The sequence below is a fragment of the Corvus brachyrhynchos genome, unplaced genomic scaffold (genome assembly GCF_000691975.1).
Source record: "Corvus brachyrhynchos isolate BGI_N302 unplaced genomic scaffold, ASM69197v1 scaffold6, whole genome shotgun sequence".
Classification (NCBI taxonomy): domain Eukaryota; kingdom Metazoa; phylum Chordata; class Aves; order Passeriformes; family Corvidae; genus Corvus; species Corvus brachyrhynchos.
In genome coordinates, this window is record NW_008238632.1 from 4,193,019 (window position 1) to 4,211,019 (window position 18,001).

General features: G+C 42.7%; 1 protein-coding gene across 5 annotated transcripts in view; it reads right to left on the minus strand.

Annotated features, from left to right (window-relative positions):
• Window positions 1-18,001, minus strand: part of HIVEP2 (human immunodeficiency virus type I enhancer binding protein 2) — a 106,390-nt gene that overhangs the window by 78,052 nt on the left and 10,337 nt on the right. For 2 of the 5 annotated variants that reach the window (XM_017737235.1, XM_017737234.1), the window contains exon 1: window positions 7,966-8,114. The exons of the other annotated variants lie outside the window; for them this stretch is intronic. The gene's annotated coding sequence lies outside the window, so the exon portion shown is untranslated. Of the gene's footprint in view, window positions 1-7,965; window positions 8,115-18,001 lie in introns of those variants that run through there. 5 annotated transcript variants of the gene reach the window in all.

Genomic DNA, 18,001 nt, shown 5'->3' on the forward strand with positions numbered 1-18,001 from the left:
GAACTGTGTTCTTTCTTACGACCCAGAGAGAAGCCAGAACAAGCACAGATGGCAACCACATTAGAAAAGAGGACAAACTTGATAGCCTTAGAGCAAAACTTATGAATCCACATACAGCACAGCTATGCTGTGTGCACCCAAGATGGCAACAGCATCCCCAGCTCATTCTGCCCACTTAGATTTGAATCGAATGAAGAAGCTTCAGGCAAAATATGTGAAATAAAAGTAGAACACCTACAAAGAAGTGCAAGTAATAAACAAGGACATGTTGTGCATGTCTTGCACAAGGTGACTTGCAGAACTGCCCTTTATTCCATTTACTGAAGTCAGTCAGAGCCACACAAGAGCTGAGAGCAGAGTGCATCAGATGGTGGTGACATCAGACCATTGGTAGCAGAACAGAAGGAAGTGCACAAACTCATTTACAAGGGCATGTGGACTACAAGCATTCCAGTATCAAAGAAGGTAACTGAAAGAAATGTATATTCTGTATATTCTCTTCACATTTCCAAGCACCTGAACAACGTAACAGTATATAAATTGTATTTAAAGTGGTGGAAGGAAGCATTTGCTTTTCCATGATATAAAGATGATGTTTCTAATCCACCTAGTGCAGACACGGTAAAAATTACCTCCCACAATGCCAAGGCTTGTTACACGGACTCTTTCTTCTTTAGCCTGCATTTTCATAGAGTCATTACTTTACTGTTCCCCTGCCACAGCGCCTGATGTTTGTGTGCCTGGTATTTGTGTTTGCTTTAAAGTCATGGCTGTGAGGTGAAGGTAACTTGCCCTTCTGACCCAGCGCGTAATTGTACAAGTGTTTGCACAGTAATAACCCATTGTACACATAAAGTGACATTTCTCTAATTGGCATTTGCTGAACACAAGGGCACCCTCTGCAAATACAGTGGCTTTTTTATTGGCAACCTCTTTAATTATTTCACTTTTCCTAACACAGAATCTCCTTTCTGTCATTAGAGAAGAACAAACCATTCCTCACCACAGCCACAGTAATACTATATATTTCTTAATACGTATTACTGAATACTACTAAAGATTAGCCTTAAAAGACAGAGCAGTATTAACAGCTGTCCTGGGAATTTGTTCCAGAAAAGGGAATACTTCTGACCTTTGAGCCCATGTTTCAGTGCCTTTTTGAGATGCTTCAGAACAAAAGTTCAAGCGGCGTCTCCTTTCAGTTTGTCTCATGTTGTTGCGTGTAAAAGTGAGGACAGAAATTCAAGAGAAGCCCGGCTGGTGCTGCTTTCCCTTGCCTTCAGTTCCGCTGTGTCAGCTGATGCTGGCACATGCAGCATATTTCTCTGCTTCCTTTGGTTTTGTCTTTCCTTGGTTGCTGCTTTGAGGTCCTACCCACCCATCTCCACTGCTCTCCTGTCACTGCCATGTTACGTAAAAACTCAGAAATGGCTTAGGAAACATTTAAATCTGCGCTATCTTGGCAAGCAGCTAATCCTTGAAGCAAATGCTACTTACACAACAGAGTGCCTGTGTTTCCTACCCTGTCGTGGAGATGTCATGCCTCATCTCCTAAGGCTGGAAGGAATGCACAGCGCTTCATAAAATAGCTCTGACTTTCCATTTCTACTATATAAGCATCTTGTTATCTGTTTTTATAGGGAGGGAAAATGGGAAAGGGAATTCCTGGAAGAGATTACAATTGTCAAACTAGCTTTTGATATCTTTTAAACAGCTGGAACGTCAATTTTTTGGCGGCACTGTCGAAAGTCTATGAGGGCTTCCTGACTGAAGTGGAGGAATTAGTACATTTAGTTCAACTACAAGCTGTACTTTTTAAAAAATCCATATGAAAACAGACTCATTATTCATTTTTCTGTTAATATGTGGTTTTGCCCTGCAGTTTCAGTAATATTTTTTGTAAAACCTGGCAGTCTCAAAAAAGAACTGTAACTTAGAGCTAATGTTTTAATAAACTCTTGTTTACACTACAGTCAAACCAGAACAAACAAAATAAAGCTACAAATGACGTTTTTATAGGAAGTCAAGAAAGAGATTCATGTGTCTGAATATTTTAGTTACAGTGTGGTAGGCACGACAATTATTTCCTGTAAAGCCAAATTGTAGCTTTAAAGAACTGGAAGAAGGCTACCATGGGAATAGAGCATGGATATGACTCGAGCCTCTAAAGAGCAGCTGGATAAAAATACCTTACAATTTAATGCAAAAATCTCATCAAGTATTCTGAGCATTTTACAATGGAGCAATGGCAAGATATGGCTATGAGAAACCTGTCTGGAATCTTCAAAACACAACCATGCTGGATTACTGCAAATGCCTCCCTCTGTGGGGTAAAACTAAAAAAAATTTCATGAAGAAGGTTTGCAGTGAGATAGACAAGAAAATGACCTTTTTTTGAAAGTGATCATAGAATCCCAGAAATTAGATCAAAAAAGGAAATTACCAAAGTCTATTAGATCATATTGTATCCAAGTAAGAAAAATCTATGTAGTATATTTTTCAGCATTTTGTCCAGGTCAGCATTTTGTCTTTTGAGTTGTTCAAACTAATCAGCTCCTCTAGTTTCCATCAAGGGAACGGACTTTCACCACAGTTATTTTTTTCCTACAAGTTAAACTAATACTCCTTTTTGCATTTTGATACTTCATAGCTCTTTGAGACAGTTATTCCCTTCTAGGTGATCTTGGCTCTGATACCACTGTGGTATCTAATTTAATAGCAATCGAGGTATAAAATGCTAAACTAAAAAGAGCAGCTGACCTTCTGATTTGCAGCCTTGCTCCCTCTGTAACCAGCGGCAAGCTTCTGCTTGCATGAGACCTGAGCTCATGGTCAAGAGTCAAGAGGGTTGAAAATCACTATCTCACTTCTAAAGACAGGCTGTATTTCATCAATGCATGGCTCTGAGCTTTATAGAGGATGGAGAGCTAAGAGCAAAGGAGCCTCAAAAGGCTCCTATTTTCTTTAGTCAATGTGATGCTCCATGTTTTGGTTAGACTGAGAAAATTTGGTTACTATCACTTTTCCCTGCATATTAGTGAAACGGGGTTCAATGAGTTTTCTGTTTCTTAGTTGTAATAATCCCATTTCTTTTTCATTCCCAAATTACAGTCTTCCAGATGAGGATATCTGGCTGGCCTTTGTAAGCAGAAACAGAATTCCTTGGAGGTGGGAAAGGAGTTTCACACTGCAGATTGTTATCCTACCTCCCAGGCAAAGGACAGAAGATGTCATGACCTCATGGACTGACTTTGTAACTCCTCTGTCCCTGAACAAAGATGGTCCCAAGCAGCACACAGAGAAATCCCCAAACATTCATTCCCTTCACAGCCCAAAAGGATAAACAAGTGTACAAAAAGAAAAGAGAGTCCATCCTTGAGGATGCTGGAATAAGTTTATGAAAACAAAATGACTACCTGGTAAGGAATTTAATTTTTTAACTTTGTTGTTATTATTTTTAACTAGGAGGGTAGCAACTGGCAATTGTACTTGAGAAAGACTGGATGAGTTTTTGGAAAACTCATCAACGCTAAAGGCCTGCCTGCAGAGGGACAATGTCATGTCATGAAACTACAGACACTTGGCACAGTCCTCAGCAATCCTGAATAAGTACCTTGTGTCCTTGTGCTATTAGCTATTGCAGTATCATGAAAATCCTTCACAACAGTGCCATTTTTGAAGTGAGGCTGTACTGTCAGGTGTCCTGACATTATCAAGGCTCCTGGGGGTGCCACTGTGTGGCATCTCTTTCTTGCCTCCTTTACAGCAAGTTTCCAAACCAGGATGTGCAAAAGGCCAGGATGTGCTTCAGAAAAAATTTAACTTGTTTTAGGAGGAAGCTTCTTCCCTCACTGTCTCCTTGGAGTACAGGATCTCTTTCCCCAGGATAACCCTGTCCCTTACCCACTCCTGTTCCAGTATTCATGCCTGGCTTTGCATCTGAGAACAGGAGGCTGGTAGGGAGTGCTGGTGGCAGCAAGCAGATGGACAGGGATGCTGGGCTGAGTCACTGGCAGCTCACCACTTGTTGAGCTGTTTGAGGTCCTGCAGGAAAAATGCTCACTTTGTGGCACTAAAGAGAAATACTGCTAAGAGCAAAAATCACTACAAGAACTACTGCTCCGTGTAGATACAGGAAACAAGACAGGAGACGAGGAAAAGACTTTGCCACAGTTTACAGGAGTTGGTGCCAGACTACTGACATAAAGGAGGTACCCTCCTGTCTGCCATAGTACACAGCCTTCACCTGCAGTATGTTCCTTTTCTCTTCTTCCCCACGTGCCAACAAATGGGTGGATTTCATTCAAATTAACTGCTTGATGCCAGGGCAACATCTATAAATCTATAAACTTACTGACAGCCTAGTCCTGGATCTCCAACAACCTTATGAAAGTTGCTGGCCACTTGCAGGAAGGACTGAGATGATGACGAAAGGTCTCAGGACCAAGGTCATCAGGCACAGAACACACAGGAAGTGCTGAAGTGTATCTGACTCCATTCACTCACATTACTGTATACAGTAACATCAAAAAGATGGAAGGCTCTTCATTCATTGTATCAATTGGATTTAAGAAATTATATTCACAAAAATGAAATAACTTTTTTCACTGTTCCAACTTTTTTTTACACTGTGCTTTTCTTGTATTATTTCACTGCATTATTTTTCTTCCTCTTCACTTTTGTTACTCTGATCACTACAAATATGAGCAATGTTTATGAGTAACTCCTTATTTTTCCCTACAGCAAAGTAATGCCTAAATGACGTGATTATTATTTCTTCCACGATACCTGAAGGAACAAAACCCAAAGCAAACCAATGAAACTAAGCTCTTCCTCCAGGCTCTCCCTCACACAAGCTGACCAAAACTGCAGTTTCCAAGTACCTGGGAATTGGTTCAGTGGCTTCAACTGGACTTTATGGGAACACAAAGATCACCTTGAGAGATCAAGTATTTGTAACTATAATAGACGATTTTGAACTAAAACAAACAAAATATACCATGTCCCCTGAAAATGTCAAATAACTACTCTGCCTCATATTTCAGACTATTTTTTACAACGTATAGCCAGCTCACAGTAATAACATATATTTACTTGTGTTTATGATTTCATTAATGACTGTGCAGCACTGCCTGCTCCGCACAGTCACTCTTGAAACAAAATAGTGCTGTCAAAACAGTGGGCCATGGCGAGGTGAGCTTTCTAATTTTTTTGCTCTTCTTTCTATCTCAGAGCACCTCTTTACTCTCAGAGTATTTAAGCACTGAGAGTACTTTGTGTAAAAATGACACAAAACTATTAAATACCAATTCATTGTTATGACCCTCAACAAATAACCATCACTACAGCAGCTGTACAGAGTGTACAGTCATAGATTTAACAGGTGGGAAGGGTGGAAGAGAAAAGAATTGTATTTAATATTTAAAAAGATTTCAGAATGAAGCCCCCTGATACTCCTGTGTCAGATTCAGCCTCTGTTTTCACCTCCCATATATGGTAATTACAATCCTGTGCCCACTGGGAACTAGTTGCACATTGAAACACCAATACGCTTCACTGGAGGAGGGAGAGGTTTGCTGATGGAGATACTACAAGATGCTGCAGTGAATACTTCGACTTTCGTTGAATATGCAGTATCCCTGGCTCCAACACCTAATTATTTTAACTAAACAGAGGAATATCTGGTTAGGCACTGTGCAGGGTGACTTTCCAGATTTTAAAGGTGACCACTGAATAAGTGAAGGCTCTTCTGGAAAAACAAGGTTTTAGTACTTCGGTTATCATTCCTCAATTCAAGCTGTGCCAGCAGAACTTGGTGCCTGCACTTAGTCACTGAAGGCAACAGGGTGTAGGCATACAGACCCAGGCATCCATAGGGTGTGACTTCACTGCAGGGTCAGCACCTAAATTAAGTTTGTCCCCAACGCGACATCTCTGTCACAGCACACAGGGAGGTACCTACACACCCTGCCACATGCCAGTTTGGATTCCATCCCTCTGCCTTGGCCTCAGTGCCAAGCATCAGGAAACAGCAGGCAACTTGCCAACATTTTTTCTTAGAAAACGGCAACCCTTTCTGGAAATGTTCTCCAGTTTCTGCAGAGTCTTTCTGGAAAGGTGGTAATGCTGAGCTTTTGCACAAACACTGTAAATGAAAGCTACCCTAAAATACTATCACTACCCAAAACATGACACCCCTAAAAATGAGGGCAAATGAGGTTAATATTAGCCAAAAATATTACTGTGTAGCCAGGCATTTTGATTCCTAGAAAGCTGAGGTAAATGACACATATAGTAGCATCAACCAGTTAGCAAACTTTACATTTTCAAAGCACACACCACGAAAATCCACTGATTTTTAATGTAAATGACTCAAGATTCATCAAACATTTTTGTGCTCAACCTTTTACAGATTTTGAATTATATAACCAGTTTGCCATGAATCTCAAAGTCTTATTGAAGTGACAGAAAAAAAAAGAAACCCAAAAATAAAGGAAGAGTAAAATCACAGCTCGATGAAGACCTTTCCACTCCCTCATCTCCCTCTCATGATTTTCCAAGCCTCTTTTTAATTGCTGCTTCTCTTCCTACTACTTCTGCCAAATGCAATTCTTAACCAGCACTCAGCTAGCTAGCCAGAGCAGATGAGGAAATTCACTTCAGACCCAGTGCATGTGTTCGAGCAGGCACCTGTCTGAAAGGAGCAGAAAGGTACACACAGCCCATATTGCTCAGAGTGAGGGCATCCACACCACGACAGTGCACACCTGTAAGCACTGTGTCAACAAAGGCACAGCCAGCGGTTAACTGGCTTCTGCAGGAAGCCTGGTTTCATTCATTAACTACGACCTCTGGGCTAGTACATGCGGAGGAGGGAACATACAGGCGAGTTCAAACAAAGCTCCTGTTTTCCCTCTGAAACTTTTCAAGTCTCAAAATCTCACACAAAACCCAAACCGCTGTCACCTGAATGAAAAGCAATAGTAGGCACTCGAATAAGTAAGACCCGCGTGAGAGTTTGCAAGCCCAGCCTGTGCGGAAGGCCACCTGCCAACAGGAAGAAGTGGTAAGAAGGAATTTGGATCCAGCTGCTATCCTCCCTCAGCCAAACAATGCCGCGTGATAAACAGCATTAAGGACTTTTTTTTTTTTTTTTTTTTTTTTTTAAATCCTCAATCACACTGGGAGCATCTATATCTGTCATTTTTACTCCGTGGTTACCAGGAGAAGGGCTTGAGAGATTTCTGTGCACAAGTTCACAGAGAGCCAATCTGCTTCCTATCATAGCTTCATCAAAAGGATTGAGACAGGAAGAACAGGAGGGAAAGAAGAAGAAATGACAAAGCGCCTCACCGTAGGGCTGACTCAAGCTGCTGAATTCATCACAGGTAACACAGAAAATCTTGTAGCTGTCTTGCAGCCCCATTTCGCATGTCAGCTTCTGACAGAAAGGCAGAATGGACACAGAAAGAGGAGATAACTCAGTATCTGCAGTCCTTATTTCCTTAATATGAAGTACTGAACACCAGGAAATGAACTACGACTGTGCGCTCAGTGGGTCACTGTGGCAGGTGCAACTTCACCTTAAGACCACGTAGCCTACTGCACCTTCAGATTTAGCCCAGGCAGCACCTGGGTGAAGCATGTCAATAAATCCACTCGCTGCTGATGGTAATAAAAAGGGTTAAAAACCAACCAGACTGCAGCTGAAAATTCCACAGCCTTTCCCTCCACAGAGCTGCAAACTGCGTGTCTCCCTGGGATGAAATGAACGGACCAACTGCCCTAAAGATCAGCCAGCTAAAGACATTGAAACGCCAGAGCCACCGGCGGACACGGATGGCTGGGGGACGCGCAACTCGCGGCTACGCGTCGGCGCCGGATTCACCGCCTTGCAGCCGAGGAACCCCCCTCTCCTTCCTCCCCGCCTCAGCCCCCGGTGAACACCCAGGATCTGGGTACTACCTGCGTTTATCAGCAGAGCCATCCCGTGTCTTCAGTCATTCAAGGAATTTAACAGCCTGGAAATTCCTGTTGTCCATTATTTGAGGTCACAGATAAAAGCTAAACAGCAGCCGTGACTCCCATCAATCATAAGTCACTCACTGATAGAGCGTATGGTAGGAGACCTACTGATGTAAGCTAGTCACCAGAGAAAATACCCACTGATGACGCATATCCAGGCACAAAAATAGTTACAGGGCCCCCAAAGGGATTATTCAACAGCCTACATTTAGATATTCCTTCAAGAGACCCGCAGTCGATTTGCTGCTATTAGATGGCTGGGGAACATTGAAGTTTAAGTTTCCTCAGCAGACATAACCACAAATAGCTGGTTTAAATAAGCTACTGCAATTACAAGCTGTTTTGTAAATTTTAACACTGCATTATAGCGATTAAGTCTAAACAGAACCACTGGCTAAAAAATGCTGTACAGCCTTCGCTCTCAATATTTACCAATTCCTCCTGCATATTAGCCAGCAATGAAAAGAACAATTTAAAATTAATTCACAGATGTTTAAACTAAGTCCCTTGTGCTACCCTAGAGCAATGTTTTTGAATCTTAAAAAACCAAAACAATATATGCAAAATGGTATGGGACATTTTGGTGCTGCTTAAATGCTATCTGGATCAACTTTTGCCTTAATTTTTATCCTTCTTTGGTATTTGTCTCTCTACTACACAAAAAGAAAAATACCCAAATAGTTAATCTTTCTTGCACAAATCAAAACCATGTAAAGGTAAGTTATTGCAACATGCAAAACCATGTACCGTGCACTCACTTTGAGCAGGGGCTAGAAAGAGGATCCCTAGAAATCCCTTCCAGCCTAAATTATTCCGCAATTCTCTGCAACTGGATTTTTTGGCATTAAAACCATAATCCTCTAAATTAACCAATCAGCTGGTAATCCTACAATACTCCTGCCCCCTTCAACAGTTTCAGGATCCTTTTCATGCCCAGACAGCAACAAAACTTACTAGGATATAGCTGAGCCTACTAACACCACTGAGCACGAAACACTGACTGTGCATTTCTGGCAATATTAAAACCTTTATTTTTTTAGAAGATCAGATTTTAACATCCAAACCCTCTTTTTAGAAGCAATATTGGTGCTTAGGAGTCTAAACTGTAATGACTTTTTACTGCACATTTAGAATCTAAATACAGGAAAATATTTTATGGCTCTGATGCCTATTTCATTGACATAGTTTTGGAAAGCATTACCTAGCCAAACAAACACTCAAGGATTTATAGTGCTTACCCTGTAAAGCAGGAGAAAGAATTGTCCCAGGCTATGAACTTCTACCTCACTTTCTTCATCTGTGATAACATTATTAAAAATAACACCAAAAATTATTTTTAGCACAACTGTTTCGTAGAGCCCTCATGTTTCTCTCATGCATCCATATGCTGCCAGTCCACATGGCCTAATTTAACAGCCCTAAGAAGAAATATTGGTGCCCTCTAGCTGATTTTCCTTACCAATTTCCTGCAGACACTGAGCAGCAGTCTCTTTTCTCCTGACATTCCTGGGTCTTTCACTGGTGCCCCCAAAATGCAATGTCCTGGAATAAAACAAGCCACTTCCTACAGAAGATACAGGAATCAAAACACTCAAATCCCCTAGGGCTCTCAACTGTGGGAGCTCTTAAAATAGCGTAAGTGCCATGAAAAATAGGAGAGGTGCTCAATACCACCTTACCAAGAACTGCTGAAGCACCCAAATATACTTTGTAGTAAGTCTGCAAATTCCATGGGAAAATACAACCTACAATTTTGCATGAAACACCAGAAGCCCCTTACCCGTTCAGAAATAGTGCAATTCCCCCTTCATCAGGAGCCTTTAAAATGCTTATAAGCTGTTAATTATGTTCTGCCACACATTCTGAAGTTAAGTCAGTGATGGATCAGACGATTTCACGGCTCAGAGCCCAGGATCTCCCTTTTGCCATGACACAAGCCTCAGCAAGCAGGAAGAGCTGTCCTCTCCTTTCACTCTGATGTCTGTCAAAGGGACGGACTCCCTATTCCATCCTCCACGTTCCCATTCCCTCTCACTCCAGCCCTTCTCCTGGAGGCTGCATCGGGTACCACTGAGGCACAGGGCCACATCACATGGCTATGGCAGGGACACAGCTGGAGCATGCCTTCAAAGCTAGGAAAGCCAGGAGGTGGGGATGCTGACACACATTTTGGGCACCATCTCCAGCGTGACAGGTGAGGTCAACGAAACAGTGTCCAAATCCCAAACAGGAGACCTCTCCTGGCTGGAGGAAAACCCCCACTGACAAAGAGCAGTCCCAGGAAATGCTGACCCTGTGGTGGCAGACAGCTGCCTGGCAGCTCCCAGAACAGCTCTTTGGCACCTTTGAGTGAGTGCATCTGCTCTAAGCCACACCAGTGGCCACTGGCTGCCCAAAGGATGCAAGAGAATGGGAGGCTGTGTGGAAAGCAGGGTTAAAGCTCTGTTCTTTTCCTCTTTTTCCAGCTAAAAGAGGCAGAGGTTAGCTGGAGCTGGCTGTTTCTCTGCATTTAATTAAAGACATAAACCTCTGTGGACAACTCTGGATGGCCCTATTAACCATTACTCAAATTAAACATAGAACAGAGATCAGGATCTGAAGCTCAAAATAAATACTGTGAAACAGACTAACTTTTAGGGTTGCATTCATAATCCTCAAAAGGTCTGTTTAAACCTGGACTGGGAAAAAGGAAGCCGCAGCATATACTGCATATTTCTGCGTTTGAACAGCAATTTTCAAGCAGAAACTGCTCAAATGTTTGGGAGGCATCAGGCTGATCCTGCAACTTCCAGCTGTCTTTGGAAAGTTAACTTCCCATGTGCCATCTGCCCGTTGGGAGACAGAATGTGTTAATCACAGCAGCCAGGCATTTTGGAAGGGTCCTAGGGCTCCATTTCTCTAGCACCTTACTACAACATTCCAGCTAATGTTCCTTTCACACACATCTCCAGGAAAAGGATGCTACAGACTCAGTCAATACTCACTAAGCAGTTGTAATCCAAATCTCTACATCAATTAAAAGACAAAGGGCTTATTTGAACACAGAACTGTCAAAACCCTTTGCTCGCATAAAACAGGCATTTTAGTCCATTTGGAAAGTGAAATCTTTGGCACAGTTCATTTTTCTGCTTGCCTTTTTTTTTTTTCAACCAGCTGTCGGTTCTGCCACTTCTCACATGGGAGACCTAGAACAAGGCTGGTTTGTGCAACTTCTTTTCTGGAAGGCAACAGACTTTTCAAAAGCCTGACTTCTTGCAACAGAGAAGAACCCAGCAAACCTTGCAGAGGATAGGTACAGATGTGGTAATGTAACAGATGGGCAGTGAAGGTGGTATCTGTGGGATAAAAGGAGATATGGTGGAAAAACTAAGATCTGGCAGGAGCAGCTTTTGCTGTTTCCAGTAGCAAAAATGTGTTGCTTTTCAATACAGAGAAAATATAACGAAAACAGGACAGGTAAAGGACAGAACAGGGATCATGGTTACAGTGCTAACTAAGTATACCCATCTAAGTAAGTATTAAAGAGTGCAGAGATGTTCTATTACAACACAACTTCATGATAGTTTTAAAAATGCTGTATTTGAAGTAGGAAGCTCATGAATTCTCTCTTACTGGCCCAGGAGCATCCAATTTGGAATATACATTAATGTAGTGTAGGAACATTGTTTATGAAAAGTAAAGAGACTATGAGATTTCCAAACAGACAGTAGGAGAACAACTTACATTAACAAATTATTATTTGAAATTTCTACAATTTTTGAAACAAGGGGCAGTATTAGAAAATGTTGGCTCACTGAGGATGGGATAGTATGGAGCATTTAGTCAGCATATCATACAACATTAGATAAACCAGGACACTGATGTCAGAAACACAAATATAGTTCATGCTATTCTCAGTCTGCCTGCACATCAGTGTCTTAGGGCCTTTCTCTAACTGCTAGCATTGGCAAAACAGGTAATATTGATCATAACTGAAAAACAAAATTAAAATATTATAGAAGCACAGGCTTCTAAGACTACATATTGATTTTTCTCTATTTGGAAGCAGGACTCTGATACATCCCCTTGCATTCAAACACCCCTGAAGAAATCTGAGTAACAATGGATGATGGTGGTGGGACTTGTGCTTATTTTAGATATATAACACAAAAATAAACACTTTTATTTATGGAAATAAGTATACTTGAAGTTACATTTCAAATTAACACTACCTATGATATAGTCTAAACTGGATACATTTGGTAGCATAGTTAACAGTAAATTAGTTTATGTCAAAGCTCTAAAGTAAATCACACCATAAAACTAAAGAAAGCTATTGCCTGAGCACCTGAAACCAGATTTTCTTGAAATAAGAAACTAGCATGTGATAGCAATAGCCTTGTCTGTGTACAACTCTATTCCAAGATAATAACTAAAATACTTTAAGATCTAGTCTTTTCCAAAATTCCTTTGAAGTGTTTCTAGAATATGGTGATGAAAAATAATAGCAGTCTCAGTGGTCTGTACACATTGTATGTATGGCACTTGACTTGAAGGGACCAAATAAAGTTAATCATCAAAACATGACAGATTTATTCTATACATTATTCTACAGTGACTGCACTGGTGGATAAGGAAAGAGAAACTGATGGCATTATCTTGACTTCTTTAAGGTCTCTGATACAGTCTCACACAACATCTCTGTCTCTCTACATTGAGGAGATAAGGATTTGATGGCTGGGCCATTCAATAGATAGGGAACTGGCTGGATGGCCATGGCCAGAGAGTTGCAGTCAACCTCTCAATGTCCAAATGGATCTGTATCAAGTGGCGTTCCTCGTGGAACCTTATTGGGACTGATTCTGTTCAACACCTTAGTTAATGACACAGTGGAATTGAGTGCACCCTTAGCAAGTTTGCGGGTGACACTGAGCCCAGCGGTGCAATTGATACACTTGGTGGACAGGATGCCATCTCTAGGGACCTTAACAGGCTTGAGAAGTGGGCCAGTGTGAACCTCATTAAATTCAACATGGCCAAGGCCAAGGACCTGCACATGGGTCGGGGCAACCCCCAGTATCAGGACAGACAGGGGGTGAATGGATTAAGGCAGCCCCATGGAGGACTTGGGGGTATTGTGTGGTGGGTTGACTTGACAGGACACTAGGTGCCCACCACAGCTGCTCTGTTGCTCCCTTCCTCAAATGGACACGGGAGAGAAAACACAACAAAAGAGAAAAGGATGGGGGAGATCACTCATCAGTTGCCATTACACAAATAGACAAAATAGACTTGATGGGGCAAATAAGTTTAATTTCTTGCCAAAAAAGTTGGCGTAGAACAATGAGAAATAAAACCAAACCTTAAAAAAATTTCCCCTCACCCTTCCCTTCTTGCCAAGCTTAACTTCACTCCAGATTTTCTCTACCTCCTCTCTGCCAGCAGTGTAGGGGGATGTGGAATGGGGAATGGAGTTGTATTCAGACACATTGTCTCTGCTGCTTCTTCCTCCTCAAGGGGAGCACTCCTCACACTCATTTCCCTGCTCCCATGTGGGGTCCCCCCCACAGGAGAGAGCACAGGCTTCCCATGGGATCACAGCCTCTTTCAGGTATCCCCATGCTCCAGTGTGGGGTCCTCCACAGGCTGCAGGTGGATCTCTGCTCCACCCCGGACCTCCATGGGCTGCAGGGGCACAGCTGCCTCACCATGGTCTGCACCGCGGGCTGCAGGGGACTCTCCGTTCCAGTATCTGGAGCACATCCTGCCCCTGCTTATTCACTGGCCTTGGTGTCTGCAGGGCTGTTGCTCTCACAGGTTCTCACCCTGCTCTTCTCTGGATGCAATTGCTGCTGCGCAGCAACTTCTTTTCCTTCTTAAATCTGTTATTCCAGAGGTGCCACCTCTGTTGCTGATGGGCCCAGCCTTGTCCAGCAGCATGTCCACCTTGGAGCCAGCTGCCATTGGCTCCATTGAACATAGGGGAAGCTTCTGGAAGCTTTTCACAGAAGCCACAACTGTAGTTCCCTCCTACCAAAACCTTGCTATACCAATCCAATACATATTGGTAGATGAAAAATTAGATATGACCCAGTAATGTGCACTTGAAGCACAGAAAGCCAACTGCATCTTGGGCTGCATCAAAAGCAGTGTGGCCAGCAGGTCAAGGGATGTGATTCTGCCCCTTTACTGGGCTCCTGCAAGACCCCACCTGGATACCATACACAGCTCTGGTAACAACCACAAGTCAAACACAGATCTGTTGGAGTGGATCCAGAAAGAGCCACAAAGATGATCAGAGGGCTGGAGCACCTCTCCTGTGAAGCCAGGCTGCGAGAGCTGGGGGTATTCAGCCTGGAGAAGAAAGAGAAAGCTTTGGGGAGACCTTGTAACAGCCTTCTAGTACCTACAGGGGTCCTGTAAGAGAGGGATTTCTTACCAGGGCCTGTAGTGATAGGACAAGGGGCAACGGTTTTGAACTGGAAGAGGGTAGATTAGATTTAAAGAAGAAATCCTTTATTATGAGAATGGTGAAGCACCCGAATAGCTTTCCCAGAGAAGATGTGGATGCCCTATCCCTGGAGGTGTTCAAGGCCAGATTGGATGGGGGTCTGAGCAATCTGGTTTAGTGGAAGGTGCCCCTGCCCACGACAGGGTGGGGAACTTGATAATCTTTATAGGTCCCTTCCAACCCAGACCATTCCGTGACTGTAATTCCAGTGCACAGAACTAGGAGTACCTCAAAGATACTGTAAAGCAAAAATAAAAACAGTGACTGCAAAGAGACTGTTCTGAAATGACATTCATTTCAGTTTGATGGTTGATCACAAATCAGTAAAAACAGTCTTCATCCACAGGTATGGCCAATAAAAAATTAATTCAGAATGTACACCCATTTCTAACTCCATCTGGAAAGGGAAACACACAGAGAGCGACTAGGGGTCACCAAAACTGGGGAGTGGAAAAGGGCAGCATAGGAAACTCCACTGTCTTCACTTTCTCCATCCCTGAGCACTGTGATAATGTAACATCGTATTTAAGTGTTAACAACCTCACAAGTACATGATCTGACCTGCCCTTGAGGATGAAGTTTCATGCTTCAGTGAGGTCAGTCCAGTGGCGAGCTGCCACCCAAGAGGGGAGGATGTCACTTTGCTTCTTCCTCTCAATGCCAGCTGTGTGCTTCTGCCAGCTCAGCAGTTTGCCTGTGACCATGGGGAGCCAATCCAAAGTGCTCACCCATCAGAAATCCCTGGCTGCCCAACAGCTCACTGCCTGCCCAGCTGCCCAAACCAGCCCAGTGTGGGCTGAAGCAACTGGCTGCATAGGACAGGCAGCAAGAGCAGCCCCTCTGAGACATAAAAGCACAGCCAGGACAGTGGGAAACCTTTCCTCAATCTCCAACCACCTGCCCACTTGCTTCCAGCTTTGGCAGCACTGGAGATTCCTGGCCAAGGAAAAGAAAAGCTGACCTCTCAAAGTTGAGAGGTGCTTCAGACATTGATGCCAACAGCTTCAGCAGGGACCATCACAGAGCCAGCAAGGTCTTGAAGGAACTGCAGGGGGAAGAAAGGAGAATGTACAAACCAACCTATGTAAAGGAGATAGCCCCAGCTTGGCTGCAGCCTCCTGGCTGGTCCCCACCCCCAATGCCAAAAGGGGAGATCACCCCAGAAGGTGTATTTAGCTCTATGTTGATTTGCTTATTAGGCCCATTAAAAACCAAGTGTGTCTGATGTTTCAGAAATGCCCATTTGTGATATTTTTCAAAACTTTTGTCCATTTTTTTCCCTTTGTGGCAAACTGAACAGCTTAAATCCATGAGTATTTTCCTATAAAAGAGGTGGTTTCTTTTCCTCTTGCAAGGTTTTTTCCTGTTGCTCAACAACCAAGGAAAGAACGCAAGGATCAAACTCATAAAGCATTCTTAAAAATCCGATTTATTGAAAAAAGTACAATTACCAAATCACATTGCTTCATCTTTTATATTTGTTACACAACACAGAAAAAAATCGCATAAAGACTCTTCAGGGATTTCTCCTCAAACGACAGTTTCACTTGTTAGTTATACCCAAATTCCTCTCTTCCTGGACTCCCTCAAACCACCAGCTCTTATCTCTTATCTCTGGAATATGTTAAATTACAGAAAAAGCATTATCTTGCCAACTCGGCATAAGAAGAGGGGGGTTCCTCTCCTTGCTCTTATGGGAATGCCTACTGAAATGAAAGTTTTTGGGTTGCTCCAGCTTACGCACTGATAAATTTGACTCTTCTCTTACTGACAATCTCCTCTTCCTATGAAAAGTTCAAAAGTTCAGTTAGCAACAATGTGATGTCTTAGCTTGCTGCACAAGCCTCTGGGTGATTTAATCAAGAAATTAGATTTCTACAATGTATGGCAGTACACTCACCACAGTCAGTACTATGAACTGTGCTAATTAACAAAAATGCCAACATACAATTATTTATTATATTAATTAATGAAAGTATATATAAGCAGCCTATCTGTAAGAAGTTAGATGCAATCTCTAACAGACTTCCTGCTGCTGTGCTGCCAGTTTCTCAGTGCAACTGCGGCCATTCTTAATTAAATAAATAATTTACCCTGGAAGATTTCATTGAGTGCCAGACACAAGCACCAGGGCTGGGTGAAAATAAATCACTGCCGGCAGCATGCCAGTACTCGTTCCTAGAATCTATGGAAAACGGCTATTTCCCTAAAGCAAACATTTTGCCTAACCATTCTGCACAGTTTCATTCATCTCTGCAATAGCATGATAGAAAAACCCCCTCCATTTCTATGTATGTTGAGACAGTACCTCTTGTCCTTTTGATTTCATTCTCCTCATATTTGGCTGGATTTTTGCATCAGTTGTGCGGCTTCTTGTACAGAATCATCTTTTCAAAAATTTATTTCTTTACGGTTAAAGTCTTCCTCAATATCACCTCTCAGTATGATGCTGACCCAAATCCATCCCTTAAAGTCACCATGTTACTGCTCTGAGTCTGTAACAAACCCCTGCTTTAACTTCCACCATACTGCTCTCAAACTCAAATTACTTCCTTCTCTACCAACATCCTCTTATCAGTACACATAAACCCTGCTTTTAGTGTTTAACATTTACTGTGCTACACTGCTATTTAAGCATTTTCATAACCACAGAAAAAATTAGGAAAATTCCCACTTTGTACTGGGATGTCAATCTATTTTAAAACCTATTGCAAGATACCGCAACAAGTATTATGGTGTGACTTCAATACCTGACAGCAGTGTAAACATCAGCAAGTTTTCCTGGGTAATCACAGGCATTTCAATTATCTGGATACTTTCTCAGCAGCCTGACTTACCGTATGGTCAATGACTTTCGATGCGCTAGTGATTTTAGAAAACCTATACGGGAAAAAGAGTCCTTGGTTGCTCCTTCATAGAAAACTTCTCCTCACATTTTTGTGGTGAATTGATTTTTCCTGTTCACAAGAGTTCAGGCATTCTGGGGGCCTGTGCCTACCACTGCCTGCCCCATGTACCAGATCCAAAAGGTGAGCTCCTGGTCTCTCTGCCAGGTCAGGTTTCAGCTGTTGTTTCTCAGTCTTCCAAAGAATTTGCTTTTTCTTACAAAGTTTGGCAGTCATCATGTGACACTTCTAATACAAAAAAAACCACCGGCATTTCAAGAAAAAGCCAACCACCTTGAGGGGGCCACGCCCCTGAGGAAACAAGGAAGGGAACACATTCTTCTCTGCATACAATTTACCCTAAGGCACATAACCTCCCAAGTGCCTCCAGTGTTTCACAGCTCTCAAAACTCTGCTTGACCACCTACCCACTTTTTGGCCAAGTGGCTGACCCAGAAAAGCAGCAGAGAAGCAGCAGCCACTGCAGGGAGGAAGAAGCAAGGACAGCTTGCAAAGCAGCACCGTGTGGGAAGGAGCCACTCGCTGGGCACAAAGAGGGTCGGCTACGGCTTGCCCTGGAATGAGCAATGCAACGGGGATT